Source organism: Dama dama, chromosome 12, assembly GCF_033118175.1.
Source record: "Dama dama isolate Ldn47 chromosome 12, ASM3311817v1, whole genome shotgun sequence".
Lineage (NCBI taxonomy): Eukaryota > Metazoa > Chordata > Mammalia > Artiodactyla > Cervidae > Dama > Dama dama.
In genome coordinates, this window is record NC_083692.1 from 25952269 (window position 1) to 25969380 (window position 17112).

The 17112-nt window shown below is 38.0% G+C and overlaps 1 protein-coding gene and 1 pseudogene across 8 annotated transcripts in view; one reads left to right on the plus strand and one right to left on the minus strand.

The window, feature by feature from the left end:
• FUT8 (fucosyltransferase 8) overlaps nucleotides 1-17112 on the minus strand; it is a 306584-nt gene that overhangs the window by 262204 nt on the left and 27268 nt on the right. The window lies entirely within an intron of this gene.
• Nucleotides 1424-3164, plus strand: LOC133066808 (UDP-GalNAc:beta-1,3-N-acetylgalactosaminyltransferase 1-like; annotated as a pseudogene).

Consider the following 17112-nt stretch of genomic DNA (forward strand, 5'->3'; position numbering starts at 1 on the left):
CCTAATAAGGAATACCTTAAAGGATTAAATATTTCCCAAGTAACTTAAATACATTCCAGGAAAAGCTTCAAGAACATTTAGAGGAATACAAAAATATCCAGCACCCAACAAAGCATAATTTACAATGTCTTCTGTTACAAACTTAACAAGCATTAACTAATTTGCCAAGCAGGTTTCAAGAAAAAAAGACAAGAAAATAAGAAACAAATGAGGAGAAGTATCAACCAAAACCAACCCAGAAAGGACACAGTTTTTATAAAACTAGGAAACGAGGATTAAAAGTTATTGTAAATGTAATATGCTCTGAAGCTAGAGAAAAGACTGAGTGCAATTTAAGTAAAAAACATAGAAAAAAGACCCAAATCGAACATCTAAAAATGAAAGCTAGAATGTTAGAGATGCTCTACCTGACACTCGGTGAATTAGGCTCTATTCCTAACGTTGTGTAAGCTCTCAGAACTGTATTCCTTTTGGGTGATTTCCTTATGATTGCACATAAGTTTCCTCACAGGCATGTACTGATCAGTACTCAACTGAATTCCTGGAAGGGATTCCGCAGATCTGTAAAATTCTCTTGCAGCTGTCTCCTCTCTGGTACTCTGCCCTATGAGCTCTAGCTGCCTTGGCTTCTCAGGCTCCCAGCACCATCTCCTCAATTCAGGCAGGTCTCTAGCCTTCTCTGGGGTTCTACTGCTCTACTATTCCATGCCTGAAAACACTCCCCAGGCTAGACCAAGCATCGGTCTCAGCTGTTTCCTGTCTCTCAGGGATCAATGTCTTGGGTTGCCTGATGGCAAATGCCTCAAAAACTGCTGTTTCATGTTTTTTGCCTAGTTATTTCAAGTAAAAGGATACCAATCCCTGTCACTCCAACTTGGCTGGAAGAATTATTTTAATTATTTTAAAGGAAGACTATGAGTTAATCTAACTTTGTGATTGCACTGAAAGCTGAAATTTTCCAAAAATTAGATGTATTCAGTTAACACCACTCACCATGTTAATAAGTTATCCTTAACCATATAATAAATGCAGACTATGTGGTTGAATTTCAGAACAGTAACCATGAAAGTGAAATGGGCAATTAGCACACATGCAATATTAAGAGAGAATACACAAAGAGGTGGAAAGCAAGCCCCAAAGAAGCAGAACATACTGTGTTGTCTCTCTTTCCCTGTAGCATTAATACATACATCAATGAATCTGCTATAACAAGGGAAGATGCTGCTTCCAGCATACATGTTATACTGGCAAACAGACATCAGTAAGTAGGTAATAATATGCACCCAGAGGCTCAGGTCTCCGCGACAATCAGCTGCCCCACCAGAGATAAGGAAGATATGGGGTTTTCAGTCTTCAAATGGGAATAGTTTTACCTTTCCCCAGGCGGCTGAGGGTAGTTCATGGCAAATCTTTTGATAATAGCATGGAGTACAGAAAACAAAAAACTTCAGCTACTGCTTTGGTTTCATCAGAAATTCTACAGGTATGTGTCTTATAAGCAGTATATGGCAGAATTTTAAGCCAATCTGAGAGTCTCTGTTTTTCAGTACAAATTCCAAGTGTTATTTTTTACTGCTTCTTACTAATGAATGTTCTGTGGGTGAAATTGAAGGTCTTTCGCTCAGAAGGAATAAATCAAGAAGAAGATCATAGATTGCTGAGATTAAACGGAGCCCCTAGGGTTGTGCGGTATCTAGCATCCAGAACCTGAGGCTCATGGGCTGCTGAGTGGCTGTAAAGGGCCCCAGTGCTCCACCCTTCCGGGTAGGATGTCACTGAGATCCCTCCAATGGAGCCTCCTGCTGCTGTTGCTCTTCTGTTTCCTGGTGATGTGGCACCTCAGCCTGCCTCCCCACCATGTGACCATGTGTGAACTGGATGTACTTCTATGAGTCCATTTACAGACAAGACTTCCACTTCACACTTCAAGAGCATTCAAAGTACTCTCATCAAAACCCATTTCTTGTCATTCTAGTGATTTTGCACCACTCGGATGAGAAGGTCAGACAGGCCATTAGAGTCACTTGGGGTGCAAAGAAGTCTTAGTGGAGATATGAGGTTCTTACATTTTTCTTACGGGGCCAATAGGCTGAAAGTGAAGACAAACTGTTAGCATTATCTTTAAAGGATAAACACCTCCATTATGGCAATATAATACAAGAGTTTTTATAGTCACATACAATAACCTGGGGCTTTCCATGTGGCTCAGTGGTAAAGAATCTACCTGCCAAGCAGGAGATGTGGGTTCAATCCCAGGGTCAGGAAGATCCCCTGGAGAAGGAAAAGGCAGGCTACAGTTCATGAGGTGGCAGAGTCAGACACAATTTAGCAACTAAACAACAACAACAATAACCTGATCTTGAAGATGATTATGGCATTTAGGCGGATAACTGAGTTTTGCCCCAATGTTACGTACATCATGAAGACAGACACTGATGTTTTCATCAATACTGGCAAGTTAGTGACTTATCTTTTAAATTTAAGCCACTCAGAGAAGTTTTTCACAGATTGTCCTCTAACTGATATTTATCCCTATAGAAGATTTTACCAAAAAGCCCACATTTCATACTCAGAGTATACCTTCAGTGGTAAAGAATCCACCTGCCAATGCAGGAGATATAAGAGACATAAGATCCCTGGGTCAGAAAGATCCCATGGAGGAGGACATGGCAACCCACTCCAGTAATCTTGCCTGGAGAACCCCCAGGGACAGAGGAGCCTGGTGGGTTACAGTCTACAGGGTTGCAAAGAGTCAGACACGACTGAAGTGACTTAGCATGTGTACCTTCAAGGTGTTTCCCCCCAAATGCAGTGGATTGGATTATATGTTCAGAGATTGGATTAGATTCAGAGATTGCAGTGGGTTGGATTATATGTTCAGAGATCTGGTGCCAATTATATGTTCAGAGATCTGGTGCCAATAAAATTTGTAAAATGACAAGGCACATAAAATCCATCAAGTCTGAAGATATATATGTTCGGATCTGTTTGAATTTATTAAAAGTGGACATTCATATTCCAGAAAACACCAATCTTTTCTTTTTATATAGGAATCACTTGGATGTCTATCAACTCAGATGCATGACTGAAGCCCATGACTTTTCTTCCAAGGAAATTATCACATTTTGGCAGGTATGCTAAGGAACACAACATGCCATTATTAATCTGACATTCTACCCAACGCCTAGAGAAGGGAGGGATACTTTGTGGAAAGTGTTGAAGTAAGGACCATGAAATCTCCAACGGAAAACTCATGGGCAAGTCACTGTGTTGGACATGAAGAATTGGACAGAAATTCTGTTGGACAGAAATTCATGAAGAGCCCATAGACTAAATACGGGAGGGTTGCATTTGACCTATGGTTTATACTGACAACTATCAAGTCAGGCCTTTTAAAGATGATATTCAGAGGAATTAAACATCATAGCTTAGTCAGGAAACAATCTGTCTGCAATGCAAGAGACCCAAGTTCGATTCCTGGGTCAGGAAGATCCCCTGGAGAAGGAAATGGCAACCCACTCTAATATTCTTGCCAGAGAAATCCCATGGGCAGAGGAGACTGCCGGGTTACAGTCCATGGGATCATAAGAGTTGGACATGATTTAGTGACTAAACCACCACCACCACCAAGAAGGAACGGAAAGTTTTTGTTAATAAAACTAATAGGACCAAATAATTTGAAGATGTCATTCTACAGACTAGAACTTCTTAAAAGGGTTTCACTGAATAATAAAGCTCATTTGTCCGTAACAAAAAAGCAGTGTGGAGCATTATTTATTCACTGAACAATCTAGTCAGTTCAGGATTTTGTATATATCTTACATGGATTACCAGTATTTTTAATATATAGTTCTGTGGAAAAAAACTAAAGTTACACCAAAATTTTATCTGTTTTTGGTCATTCACAAGATACTTTAAGATGCTGCAGTATTTCGAAGCTATCAATCTTCATTTAATATTACTGTTTTGTACTTTCTGGGCGTTTGAATGCTATGGTTGTTTCAATACTATATAAACAGAACAGTGAAAAATCACTCTTTAAATTTTTTCCAGTTACTTCACTGATGAGTTTATTATGAATAGCTCTATTAATATGAAGTCACTGGTCACTACTGCATATCTGTAATCTCTTACACTTTGATAAATATTTCATTGTGGTAAAACAGAGAAGAATTAAAGCAAGAAGATCTGAATTACTGTCTTGTTTGTAGAAATATAATTCCATTGTTTTTAGAGGTCACCTCATCTTGATGAAAGTGAAAGAGGAGAGTGAAAAAGTTAGCTTAAAGCTCAACATTCAGAAAACTAAGATCATGGCATCCAGTCCCATCATTTCATGGCAAATAGATGGGGAAACAGTAGAAACAGGGGCTGACTTTATTTTTCTGGGCTCCAAAATCACTGCAGATGGTGATTGCTGCCATGAAGTTAAAAGACCCTTACTCCTTGGAAGGAAAGTTACAACCAACCTAGACAGCATATTAAAAAGCAGAGACATTACTTTGCCAACAAAGATCCATCCAGTCAAGGCTATGGTTTTTCCAGTAGTCATGTAGAGATGTGAGAGTTGGACTGTGAAGAAAGCTGAGCGCCGAAGAACTGATGCTTTTGAACTGTGGTGTTGGAGAAGACTCTTGAGAGTTCCTTGGACTGCAAGGAGATCCAACCAGTCCATCCTAAAGGAGATCAGTCCTGGGTGTTCATTGGAAGGACTGATGCTGAAGCTGAAACTTCAATACTTTGGCCACCTGATGCAAAGAGCTGACTCATTGGAAAAGACCCTGATGCTGGGAAAGATTGAGGGCAGGAGGAGAAGGGAACGACAGAGGATGAGATGGTTGGATGGCATCACCAACTCAATGGACATGGATTTGGGTGGACTCAGGGAGTTGGTGATGGAGAGGGAGGCCTGGTGTGCTGCGGTTCATGGGGTTGCAAAGAGTCAGACACAACTGAGCGACTGAACTGAACATCTGGTTGACTGTTTCATCTGGAAATCAGGAGTAATACAGAATGCCAGGCAGCATATTTCCTTTTGGAAAGGACTCTGACACCAAAAAGAAAAGAGAGAACTTGATGGCCAGAAAGAATATCATCAACGGAATGTCATATTTCAGTACTTGAGGGAAAGACAAATCGAAAGATTCAAGTGGCATCGTTTACTGCTCCATGTTTTTTCTCATTAACAATCATTCTGAGAATAAAAAGGAAAAGAGAACAAAAAAGAAAATATTTTGAACTGATAACCAGTATGAATTTGAAAAATATAAACACTGAAAAGCCTGTTCTGTCCACTGTTTCAACAAAAATGAATTCACTATTCTAAGACTGTTAAACTCATAATTATTGGTAAGCAATATTTCCTATAATGAGCTTGAAATGTAACATTCCTTTGAAGCAAAATAAAAAACCAAGTTAGTAACAAGGAAAAGTCCTCACTACTTCCTCTCCTATTCTAAAGTTGTCTACATTGACAACATAAACTAATAATCCATCAACTTTAATTTTATCTATTTTCTAACCAGTTAATAGGGCCCACTTAAATTTTTATTCATGTTTTGGTCTAGGTAAATTTGTAAGTTCCAGTTGACAGTATAATGTCAATTCCCATTTTTTTCTTCCTCTTCCTCCAGCCAGCCCTATATGCCAAAAAGTACTGGAACAGAAATTTAAGTGACTTCTGTCATCTTTAATTCATAACTTTGTTCAGATAAGCTTTGTAGAATCACAAAAAATAAAAATAATATTTCTGAGAAATTAGAAATAAGAATTATATCTTTATCTATTATATTCAATAGCCTTTTAGTTATCACCCTTTCAGCTAGTCTGAAATCAGAAGACAAAGTACTGAAATTTCCATTGGTTATAACACTGTCATTCCTTTTAAATTCCCATGTCAAATAACTTGACTTTCTCTTTTTCAATGTGCCTTAAGTTAAATGCCTTAACAGACCTAATAGAAGCAGAAGAGATCAAGAAGGGATGGCAAGAATAGAACTGTACAAAAAAAGATCTTAATGACCCGGATAACCACAAAGGTGTGGTCATTCACCCAGAGCCAGACATTCTGGAGTGTAAAGTTAAGAGGGCCTTAGGAAGCACTGCTGCCAATAAAGCTAGTAGAGGTGAAGGAATTCCAGCAAAGCTATTTAAAATCCAAAAAGATGATGCTATTAAATGCTGCACTCAGTACGTCAGCAAACTTGGAAAACCCAGCAGTGGCCACAAGACTGGAAAAGGTCAGTTTTCATCGCAATTCCCAAGAAGGGCAGTAGTAAAGAATGTTCAAGCTACCAGATAACTGCACTCCTTTCTCATGCGAGTAAAGTTATACTCAAAACCCTTCAAGCTAGGCTTCAGCATTATGTGAATCAAGATCTTCCACATGTTCAAGTTGGGTTTAGAAAAGGCAGAGGAAACAGAGATCAAATCGCCAACATCCACTGGATCATAGTGAAAGCAAGTGAATTCCAGAAAAACATCAACCTCTGTTTCACTGACTATACTAAAGCCTTTGACTGTGTGGATCATAACAAACTGCAGAAAACTCTTAAAGAGATGGGAATACCAGACCACCTTACCTATCTCCTGAGAAACCTGTATATGGGTCAAGAAACAAGAGCTAGAACCACACATGAAACAACAAACTGGTTCAAAAGTGGGAAAGGATACAGCAAGATTGTATATTGTCACCCTGATTATTTAACTTATATTCAGAGTACATCATGTGAAATGCCAGGCTGGATGAATCACAAGCTGGAATCAAGACTGCCAGGAGAAATATCAACAACCTCAGATATGCAGATAATACCACTCTAGTGGCAAAAAGTGAAGAGGAACTAAAGAGCCTCATGATGAGGGTGAAAGGGGAGGGTGAAAAAGCTGGCTTGAAACTCAACATTCAAAAAACAAAGATCATGGCATCCAGTCCTATCACTTCATGGCAAGTAGACGGGAAAACAGTGACATTTTATTTTTTTGGGCTCCAAAATCACTGTGGATGGTGACTGCAACCATGAAATTAAAAGATGCTTGCTCCTTGGAAAGAAAACTATGACAAATCTAGACAGCATATTAAAAAGCAGAAACATCACTTTGCTGACAAAGGTCTGTATAGGTTTTTCCAGTAGTCATGTACAGCTGTGAGAGCTGGACATAAAGAAGGCTGAGTGCCAAAGAATTGATGCTTTCGAACTGCAGTGCTAAGGACTTTTGAGAGTCCCTTGGACTGCAAGGAGATCAAACCAGTCAATCCTAAAGGAAGTCAACCCTGAATATTCATTGGAAGGACTGATGCCAAAGCTAAAGTTCCAATACTTTGGCCAACTGATGCAAAAAGTCAACGCATTGCAAAAGACTGTGAAGCTGGAAAAGACTGAAGGCTAAAGGAGAAGGGGGTAGCTGAGAATGAGATGGTTCAACAGCATCTCTAACTCAATGGACAAGAATCTGAGAAAACTCTAGGAGACAGCAGAGGACAGACGAGTCTGGTGTGCTACAGTCCATGAGGTCACAGGGTCATATACGACTTAGCAATGGAACAACCACCACCAAAATTTATATAACAAAACTTATAAATACATTCACCTTTTGACTTAGCAATTTCATTTTAGAAATTTACCATGAAAAAAAAAAATAATAGTATACAAACATATATGGACAAGGTTATTCCCCATATCATTGCTTTCAACAGCAAATTAATGGAAAAACCCTAAATGCAAAAAAATTTACATTGCAGTGTGGTTGGCTAAATTATTACAACAACACAATTAAGTAATATGTTGTTCTAGAAAGATAGGCAAGATCTTCCAAGATATAATGAAAGAAAACAAAATTAAGGGTAGATTATTTACTGTATACAACTTGTGAGTATGAAATAAAAAATACCCATGAATCAGAATAAAATATTTAACCAAGAAAATAATAAGACTGGTTACCAACAAGGGGTGTGTAGTGGTTTACTGTGGCTGCTGTAACAAATTACCACCTACCTGGTGGCTTACAACAACAGATATTTATTCTCTCACCATTCTGAAGGTCTGAAGTCTGAATTCAGTTTCACTGAACTAAAATTAAGGTATAAATAAGGCCTCACTCCCTTCGGAGGCTCTAGGAAGGACTCTGTTCCTTGTCTCTTACAACATCTGGTAGTTGTTAACACTCTGACTTGTGGCTCCAACCCAGCTTCTGCCTTTATGATCACATTGCCTTCTCCTTTCCTATGTCAAATCTCTTGTCTGCTTCCCTCTTAAGAAGAATATCCACGACTGTATTTGGGGCCCACCCAGAATAATCTATCTCAAGAGTCTTATCAAATCTGCAAAAATGCTTTTTTCAAATTAACAGATTTCAGAGATTAGCACTTGAATGTCATCCATGGGACCACCTTTCAGCCTATTGGAAGTAAGTGAAAAATGGAGTGGAAGAGATGGGCGAATGACTTTCAAACTATATAGTTCTGACTCCTGTTAGAACAGTAATTCCTATAGTTCTGAACCATACGAATGTATCACATACTCAAAAAATAAAGAAAATCAACAAGGATACAGGAGGTATAACCCCTAAGGTACTATATAGACAGAGAGAACTAGACCTAAAAGTATTTCAAACAGTTATACTGAATATATCCACACTGAAAGATGGGTAGAGCCACTGGGAAGAACTAACTGAAGTAACTTTGGAACATGTTATTTTGCCTATATACTGTCAAGCTGAAAACAAAAAGACCACTAGTTAATTTTTTACCACTAGTATGACTGATCAGCTTTGAGACTATCTTTCAAGCATACTAAAGTGAATGTATTGTAAATAATAAAAGTCAGATCTATCACTGTTATCAAAGGGAATTAGAAATGCTGCAAAAGTTATGAATCTTATAGTGCTGGACTGAAACTGAAGGTATCAACTTGAACTATATATGTAAATATTCATACACATAAATAGAGAGAGAAGAACATGTGTGTGTGTATCTCCTAACTCTATCAACTGAGGGAACTTGGAAGCAATGACACCCCATTAACAATGAACAGGATAACTAGCATCCAGACCTTTTATCTAAATCCTATTCTTTCCCAATAGGAACTGAGACTTCTAGGGAAAACAGCTCATTCCTTTTCAATGGCTGGAACAGGACAAGACAGACCAAGAGCATCTTATGCCAGAAACTAAGGAAACGTTCAAAGAAAGATGGAAATATGTTTTAAGGACACAGGAGTCAGTCTAGAGGGACCAAATCTGGGACAACCCAAGAATCAAGGTAAATGGTATCAATTTGACAGTATGAAGTAAAATAAGAATCCATGTGTATGTACATGCTAGAATGTCAGCTAATTAAAGGAGAAACTCACCAACTGGCAACCACCATATTAATAATGGGCTTCCCCAGTGGCTCAAGACAGTAAAGAATCCACCTGCAATACGGGAGACCTGGGTTCAATCCCTGGGTCAGGAAGATCCCCTGGAGGAGGGCATGGCTACCTACTCCGGTATTATTGGGCTTCCCTGGTGGCTCAGATGGTAAAGAATCCACCTGCAATGCGGGAGACCTGGGTTCGATCCCTGGGTTGAGAAGATCCCCTGGAGGAGGGCATGGCAGCCCACTCCGGTTTTAATTTTGGGGCTTCCCTGTAGCTCAGCTAGTAGAGAATCCGCCTGAAATGCAGGAGACCCCAGTTCGATCCCTGGGTAGGGAAGATCCACTGGAGAAGGGAGAGGCTACCCACTCCGGTATTATTGGGCTTCCCTGGTGGCTCAGATGGTAAAGAATCCACCTGCAATGCGGGAGACCTGGGTTCGATCCCTGGGTTGAGAAGATCCCCTGGAGGAAGGCATGGCAGCCCACTCCAGTTTTAATTTTGGGACTTCCCTGTAGCTCAGCTGGTAAAGAGTCCACCTGCAATGCAGGAGAAGAACTTGGAGAAGGGCACTGCAACCCACTCCAGTATTTTTGCCTGGAGAATCCCATAGACAGAGGAGCCTACAGTCCACAGGGTCGCAAAGAGTCGGACACGACTGAAGTGACTGAGCACATATTAATATTGATTAAATCAAACCTCCTCCTTGAGAAGGAAACGGCAACCCACTCCAGTATTTTTGCCTGGAAAATCCCATGGACAAAGGAGCCTAGTGGGCTACAGTCAAGGGATTTGCAAAGTGTTGGACACAGCTGAGCAACTCAGCAGACACAGCACACAAACTTCCTCAAAGGAATGCAAAAGTAGTTAATAAAAGTCTGATGAGAAAGAGAATATTCACATAGTCTCAACTATTTCCTCATAACATACTTATTAATTACAAAGGAAAAACATAGCACTTCTAGAGTGGGGAATAAAAAATAAAACTGGCAGGTAATCAAAACTGGGATGACCAATAATAGGACAAATCAACATATGTCTCCAGATAAAACCACCTGAGAAGGACACAACCATAGCCCTGAAAAAATGTATAATCAGATTCTAAGATGAAACATTAGACAAACCCAAACCAACACTCCACAAAGTAAATGGACTATATTTTTAAAAAGTCAGTGTCATAAAAGAAACTTTTCCAAATTAAAGAAAACGAAATTAACTCATGATTCTGAATTTGATCTTGGACTAGAGAAAAATATTTTTCTTGTGCTATATTATTTGGTCAGTTGGTAAAATTTAAATTCATAGACAAAGTAAATAAGACTTAACAAATATAGATATATTAAATGAATAATTATTTTTCATTATTCATTTATTATTATTCCTCACTTATTATTCATTTACGGACAGACTGACGTCCTTTGGTTACTTCAGGAGATTGTCTTACATTTCATAAAATAAACAGTGAGTTTCAGAGAATCATATTTGTGACTTTCAAATAGTTCAGAAAAAAGAATGACAGAAATAGAATAAAAAGAAAATTATAAAGAAAATGTAAAATATTAAATCTGGGAAACTAGACAAAAGGTATAGAAGAATTTTTTACATATAATTTTAGTTGCTTGTTTGTAGCTGCACTGGGTCTTATTCTTTGCACGGGCTTTCCCTAGTTACAGTGAGTGGGGCTACTCTCTAGTTGCAGGGTGTGGGCATCTCAGTGTGGTGGCTTCTTTTGTCTCAGAGCACCAGCTCTAGGGCACGGGGTCTTAAGTAGCTGTGACTCGCGGGCTCTAGGGCACAGGCTTCAGCAGTTGTGGCTCACAGGCCTAACTGCTCCATGGCATGTAGGATCCTCCTGGATCAGGGATCGAAACCATGTCTCCTGCACTGGCAAACGGACTCTTTACCACTCAGCCAACAGGGAAGCCCCAGAAGAACTGTTTATACTCTTCTTGCACCATTCGTTTTTGTGAGTCTGAAATTATTTTAAAAATACAAAACTTTAAAGGTCACTGACTGGGGTAATAATTTCGAAATTGGAAAACAGATATAGGGAACCTGACCCAGGACCAGCTGAAAGATGGAGAAGATTCTGCTAGAGTGTAAGGTCCAAAACTGTACAGTATATACATGATTGGAAATAGAACCATGTCTGTCGATGTCTGCCTTCTGTCTTACCTCATTCCTATATTCAACCAGTGACTGCCACACCGTGTATACTCTAATAAATAATATTAAATGGATGAAGCCATATGTAAATAACAACCAGCAATAATAATCTGCATAAGAAAATGAATCAAGCTATTCAGAAATAAGTCCTAAAGATAAACATGAAGTTTCTAAACATATTTTAGCCACAGAATACTTTTTCCTACTAAAATCCGAAACAGAACCTCAACACAGGGAAAAAAAAAAAATTAAAGTGTTGTGACTCTAGTTTTGGTGTAAATCTAATGAAGGTTTGGAAACACTTAACTTCTATTTTTCCAACACCAAAACCCAACACCAATTCTCAAGATTACAGAGCTCTGAGAATGTAAAGATGAAAGAACAGGCTTAATTTTGAAGTTATTGCACCACTCTCTATTGATTAAAAAAAAAATCTTCCTCTCTAAACCTTGATCTAAAGAACCATTCAAAACCAAGGCCAAATTATTTCCTCTCACTGTTCTAAAGTCTTTGGAACTGTTAAGTAATCAATATTCGAACCTGGTTCTCCTCAAGAACCTTCTACATCTGGATTCCTTAAAAATGGACAGTTGTTTAAAGCTATGAAATTTAATTTAAAACTTTGAATTTTAATTTTAAATTTAATTTAAAAGTTGAACAGGAAAATTCAGGTAACAAAAATCAGTAAATAACTAACTATCCTCTAGTAATTGATATATCCAAAAATTGGCTTACTGTACACAAAGTATAATTAACGAATCAACTGGTATCCCACAAATCCTTTCAAGGATTCACAAGGCCAAAACTATCTTCATGATAACACTGAGATGGTAACTGCCTTTATCATAAAATTAGCATTTGCATGCACAGTGCAAAAACAAAGTTGGATAAAACTGATGGTGTCTTAGAATGAACAAAGGCCCTGGTATCAAACTGTATTAGTAGTCAGTGTATGTTTTACTGACAAAAAACTGGCAAGGAGTTGGGGGGAAGGCAGAAGGTAGTGAGTATTACTGAAGAATATCCTTAATAAAGAGTTAAAATTATTTTTATTTTCTAAAATCTCAAACATTCACATCTTTTTAACAGTCTGTGTACTGAAAAGAAACTATCAATTCAGCTCAGTTGTGTCCGAATCTTTGCAATCCCATGGACTGCAGCATGCCAGGCTTCCCTGTCCTTCACCATCTCCTGGAGTTTGCTCAAACTCATGTCCATTAAGTCAGTGATGCCATCCAACCATCTCATCCTCTGTCATCCCCTTCTCCTCCTACCTTCAATCTTTCTCAGCATCAGGGTCTTTTCTAGTGTGTCAGCTCTTCACATCAGGTAACCAAAGTACTGGAGCTTCAGCATCAGTCCTTTCAATGAATATTCAGGACTGATCTCCTTTAGGATGGACTGGTTGGATCTCCTTGCAGCCCAAGGGACTCTCAAGCGTATTCTTCAGCACCGCAGTTCAACAGCATCAATTCTTTAGCACTCAACCTTCTTTATGGTCCAACTCTCACATACATACATGACTATAAGAAAAACCACAGCTTTGACTATACAGACTTTTGTTGGCAAAGTAATGTCCCTGATTTTTAATATGTTGTCTAGGTTTGTCATAACTTTTTTCCAAGGAGCAAGCATCTTTTAATTTCATGGCTGCAGTCACCATCTGTAGTGATTTTGGAGCCCAAGAAAATAAAGTCTGTCACTGTTTCCATAAAATAGCCATATTTTATTCATATACTTCAGCCAAAACAATATATTATAATATAATAAATGCAGAAGCAAATATAAAAATCCAGACATCTTCTACAAAGAGTTTACAAAACTAAAGAGTTTTGCAAAAATGTAAAACAAAGACAATCTAATTTTTTTTTGCTGTTTTGGAAATTATTTTTAATTAAATGTTATTTACATAAACATGTAATGAGCTTATTATTGGTATTTTTAATGAATAGTGACATTAAATTTGTTTTACTCTAATGTGGCAAATATCAATATAATCACCAAAAAAATTTCTTGTAGTCTCCCTCAATGATTTTTAATAATGTAAAATGGGTCTTAAGAATAAGTTTGAGAACTACTACTATTAAGCAGCAAACTGATTTGTCAGAAAACTTCCTCTAATCTCTACAGAATTAGAAATAAGAAAAAAACTGTGATTATTATCAGCATATGCCTGTATGCATGCTAAGTCACCTCAGTCATGTCCGACTCTTAGAGACCCTATGAACTTTAGCTCACCGGATTTTCCAGGCAAGAATACTGGAGTAGGTTGCCATTTCCTTCTCCAGGGGAACTTCCCAACCCAGGGATCAAACTCAGGTCTCCTGCATTGCAGGCAGACTCTTTACCATCTGAGCCACAAGGAAATCCCAAACGCTAGAGTGGGTTGCCATTTCTTCCCCAGGGGATCTTCCCAAGTCAGGGATAGAACCCGTGTCCCATGCGGCTCCTGCATTGGCAGACAAATTCTTTACCACTGAACCACGTGGGAAGAGCTCCACTCAATTCAGTACAAGTAAAACAAATGTTCCTGAAATACAACACTGCTACTAATCTTCAAACATTTTCCCTCACTTAACTTTTTCCAATATAAAAGAAGAAAATTTTAGAACCCCTACATATTTTCTCATTCCAAATTTCTCTATTCCTACTATATCATTAATGTTGAAAAATAGTCAATCGTTTTGGATGGAATGGAATACATTAATTTCAGTGGTGGATAATGTCTGCTATCTGATATACTATACCTTTTAATATGTCTGAAATGTGCCACAAGTTAAAAAGTCTCAGCAAAGACTATAGGAATAAAGGGAAATGGGGAAAGAATAGGGGAGAAAAAAGGAGGAAGAGAAGGGAAAAGAAAAGAGGAAGGATGAGGAGAAAGAGGGCAAGGAAAAGGAGTGAGGAGAGGGGGAAACAGGAGAGGAGAAGCATGAATGCAGGCTAATTCTACCTTCCACAAAGCTGGCTGGATATTTTAAGTTTATGATACCCATAAACAAATTTTCTCTAGGTATCTCATACTTACTATGGCCTACCCAAAGAGCACGGCTTAAATGAAGCACTTGTTATCTAAGACAAACTTTCTCACAAACCATATTTAATGTCCAAGGCCAAAAACACTATTCTTTTTTGTTAAATTATGCTCAGTCTATTAACCTGAAACTGAACTGTAAACATTATTATACTAACTAAACTTGCATATTTTTATCATCAGGTTCATGTAAAAACAATTATCAAGTTCATTTACATTTTAAGGTTTCCCTGCTACTTTCATTGAAATAGCTTTATAGCTCAGTTCTGGCTTGTTGTTGTTCAGTCACTAAGTCGTGTCCAAACTCTTTGCAACCCCATGGACTGCAGCACACCAAGCTTCCCTGTCCTTCACTATCTCCCAGAGTTTGCCCAAGTTCAGGTCCACTGAGTTGGTGATGCTATATCCATCTACACTGGACAGCAGTTCTGGCTACTAAAAAACTAATTTGCATTTCAGAAGCATATATACAATTCAAAAGTTGACTATTTCAAAACAGGAAATAAAAGTTTAGCCAATGTCCCTATAAAATAAGACTTTCTGGCAAAGCAAACATTACTATATAAAATAATATTCTGAACAAAAAACAGCACACTACTTTATTCACTGTTTTTACTTGCTACTTGAGCTTTCCTTTACAAATAAGTACTTCATAAGTGGTGTTTGTGAGTGTTATAAAAATGTGAAAAATTAAAAATCCATCTTTTATTCAACATAGCCAAAGAAATATCAACATATACTATCACACCTATTAACTATTATGCCTTTTAAACATAATTCCATGCGGTAGCTCAGGAAAATGTTTGCTTTTACACAAGTCTTTATGTGAAAAAACTTAATGTAAGGAATTAAGGATCTAATGGTATGCTATTGAGTGTTTAATGTGTATCAAGTGCTTTGACTAAACATTTTACATGGGCTACTGCTAAATCACTTGAAATCTCATAACCACTCTGTAATTATCATCTCCATTTTACAGCTGAGGAAACAAATTCAGTTAGTAACTAGTCGGGCTAAAATTTGAACTCAGATCTGATGCTAAACCACAGTTTTTTCCACTCTACCAAGTTACACAGATTAAAAATGACAGCTTTCAATCATTCATTTAACTAAATATCAGCAACAGTATCATTCAGTCTCAATTACACAAAAATGTAAATCATCTGCAGTACATGGCTTAACCCCAAACTCAGATATATAAATCCCTAATGATTACAAATTAGTAAATGTACCAAACATTTCATGCTTGGCCCCTGACAAGCAAAGAGGTCCTCATGTATATACAGTCCACTATGAACAAGCTATTCCAAAACCTATTCAGAACTTAGAATGCACTTTCCTTTTGTACGGAAACATGCTAAATGATAACTCTAGTCCCAAGCCAACCCATATTTAAATGGTAATTTATCAACTATACTTAGCCAGGATTTATAAATATAGGGATATATGCATATTGGGGTAGGGTGGGCAGTGTGGGTGTATTAATATTTGGAGTTACAAGCTGTGATCTCAAGAATTCGTCTCCCTGTTTGTCAGTGAGAGCAGAGACGTCCCTGACACCCAAGGCAGCATGGTAGCCTTGCAGAGAGGCAGGGATTCTGCAGCAGAACCTAGGGTCAGAGAAGATTAATTAACAGTCTCTGCTGGAAAACCTAAACAATCACATAAGAGATAGCACTCCTATACACAGAGATCACTCACTTCTTCAGGCAATCTCTATTCTATAGAGCACTTAAATCTAGAGTGTATGTGTAAGTCAAAAACCAACCATGTTACAAGTTAATTTGGCGTACTGCAGAAAACACATCTTTACGCTCCTTTTTAATCTATTTCTACTTGAGGAGCGTAGGACTATAAACACAATGCTTAATAGCCAATTTGGCAAACATTATAGCTTAAATTATTAATACATCAACCATTATAACTACATTCATTTGTGAAAGGAAATCTGTACTAACAAGTTAATTTTTGTTACCCATATTGCTGTTGGGCTGCTTTCACCCACCATTAGTATATATATATTCCATGTATTTGGTATTTTATTTTGATACTAAATAAAATATAACGAGATAGTTGAAGAAAATATATAAATCCAAATAACAACAGTCACTAATGAGAGCTAAGTTCTACTAAGCAACTATCGTGTAACAGCCATTATGTTGACTATTAAAATTATTTGCCGGCATTAAATTATTTCAATTAAACTTCATAATAACAATGCTAGTTATTAACCCATTTAACAGACAGAGAAATAGAAATCTGGTCAATTTACTTCACTCTTCAAGATCGTACCATTAATATTTGGTGGAATGAGGTCTGCTATCAAAGTTCAGTTCAGTTCAGTCACTCAGTTGTGTCCAACTCTTTGTGACCCCATGAACCGCAGCACGCCAGGCCTCCCTGTCTATCACCAACTCCCGGAGTCCACCCAAACCCATGTCCATTGAGTCAGTGATGCCATCCAACCATCTCATCCTTTATCATCCCCTTCTCCTCCTGCCCTCAATCTGTCAAAGCATCAGGGTCTTTTCAAATGAGTCAGCTCTTCACATCAGGTGG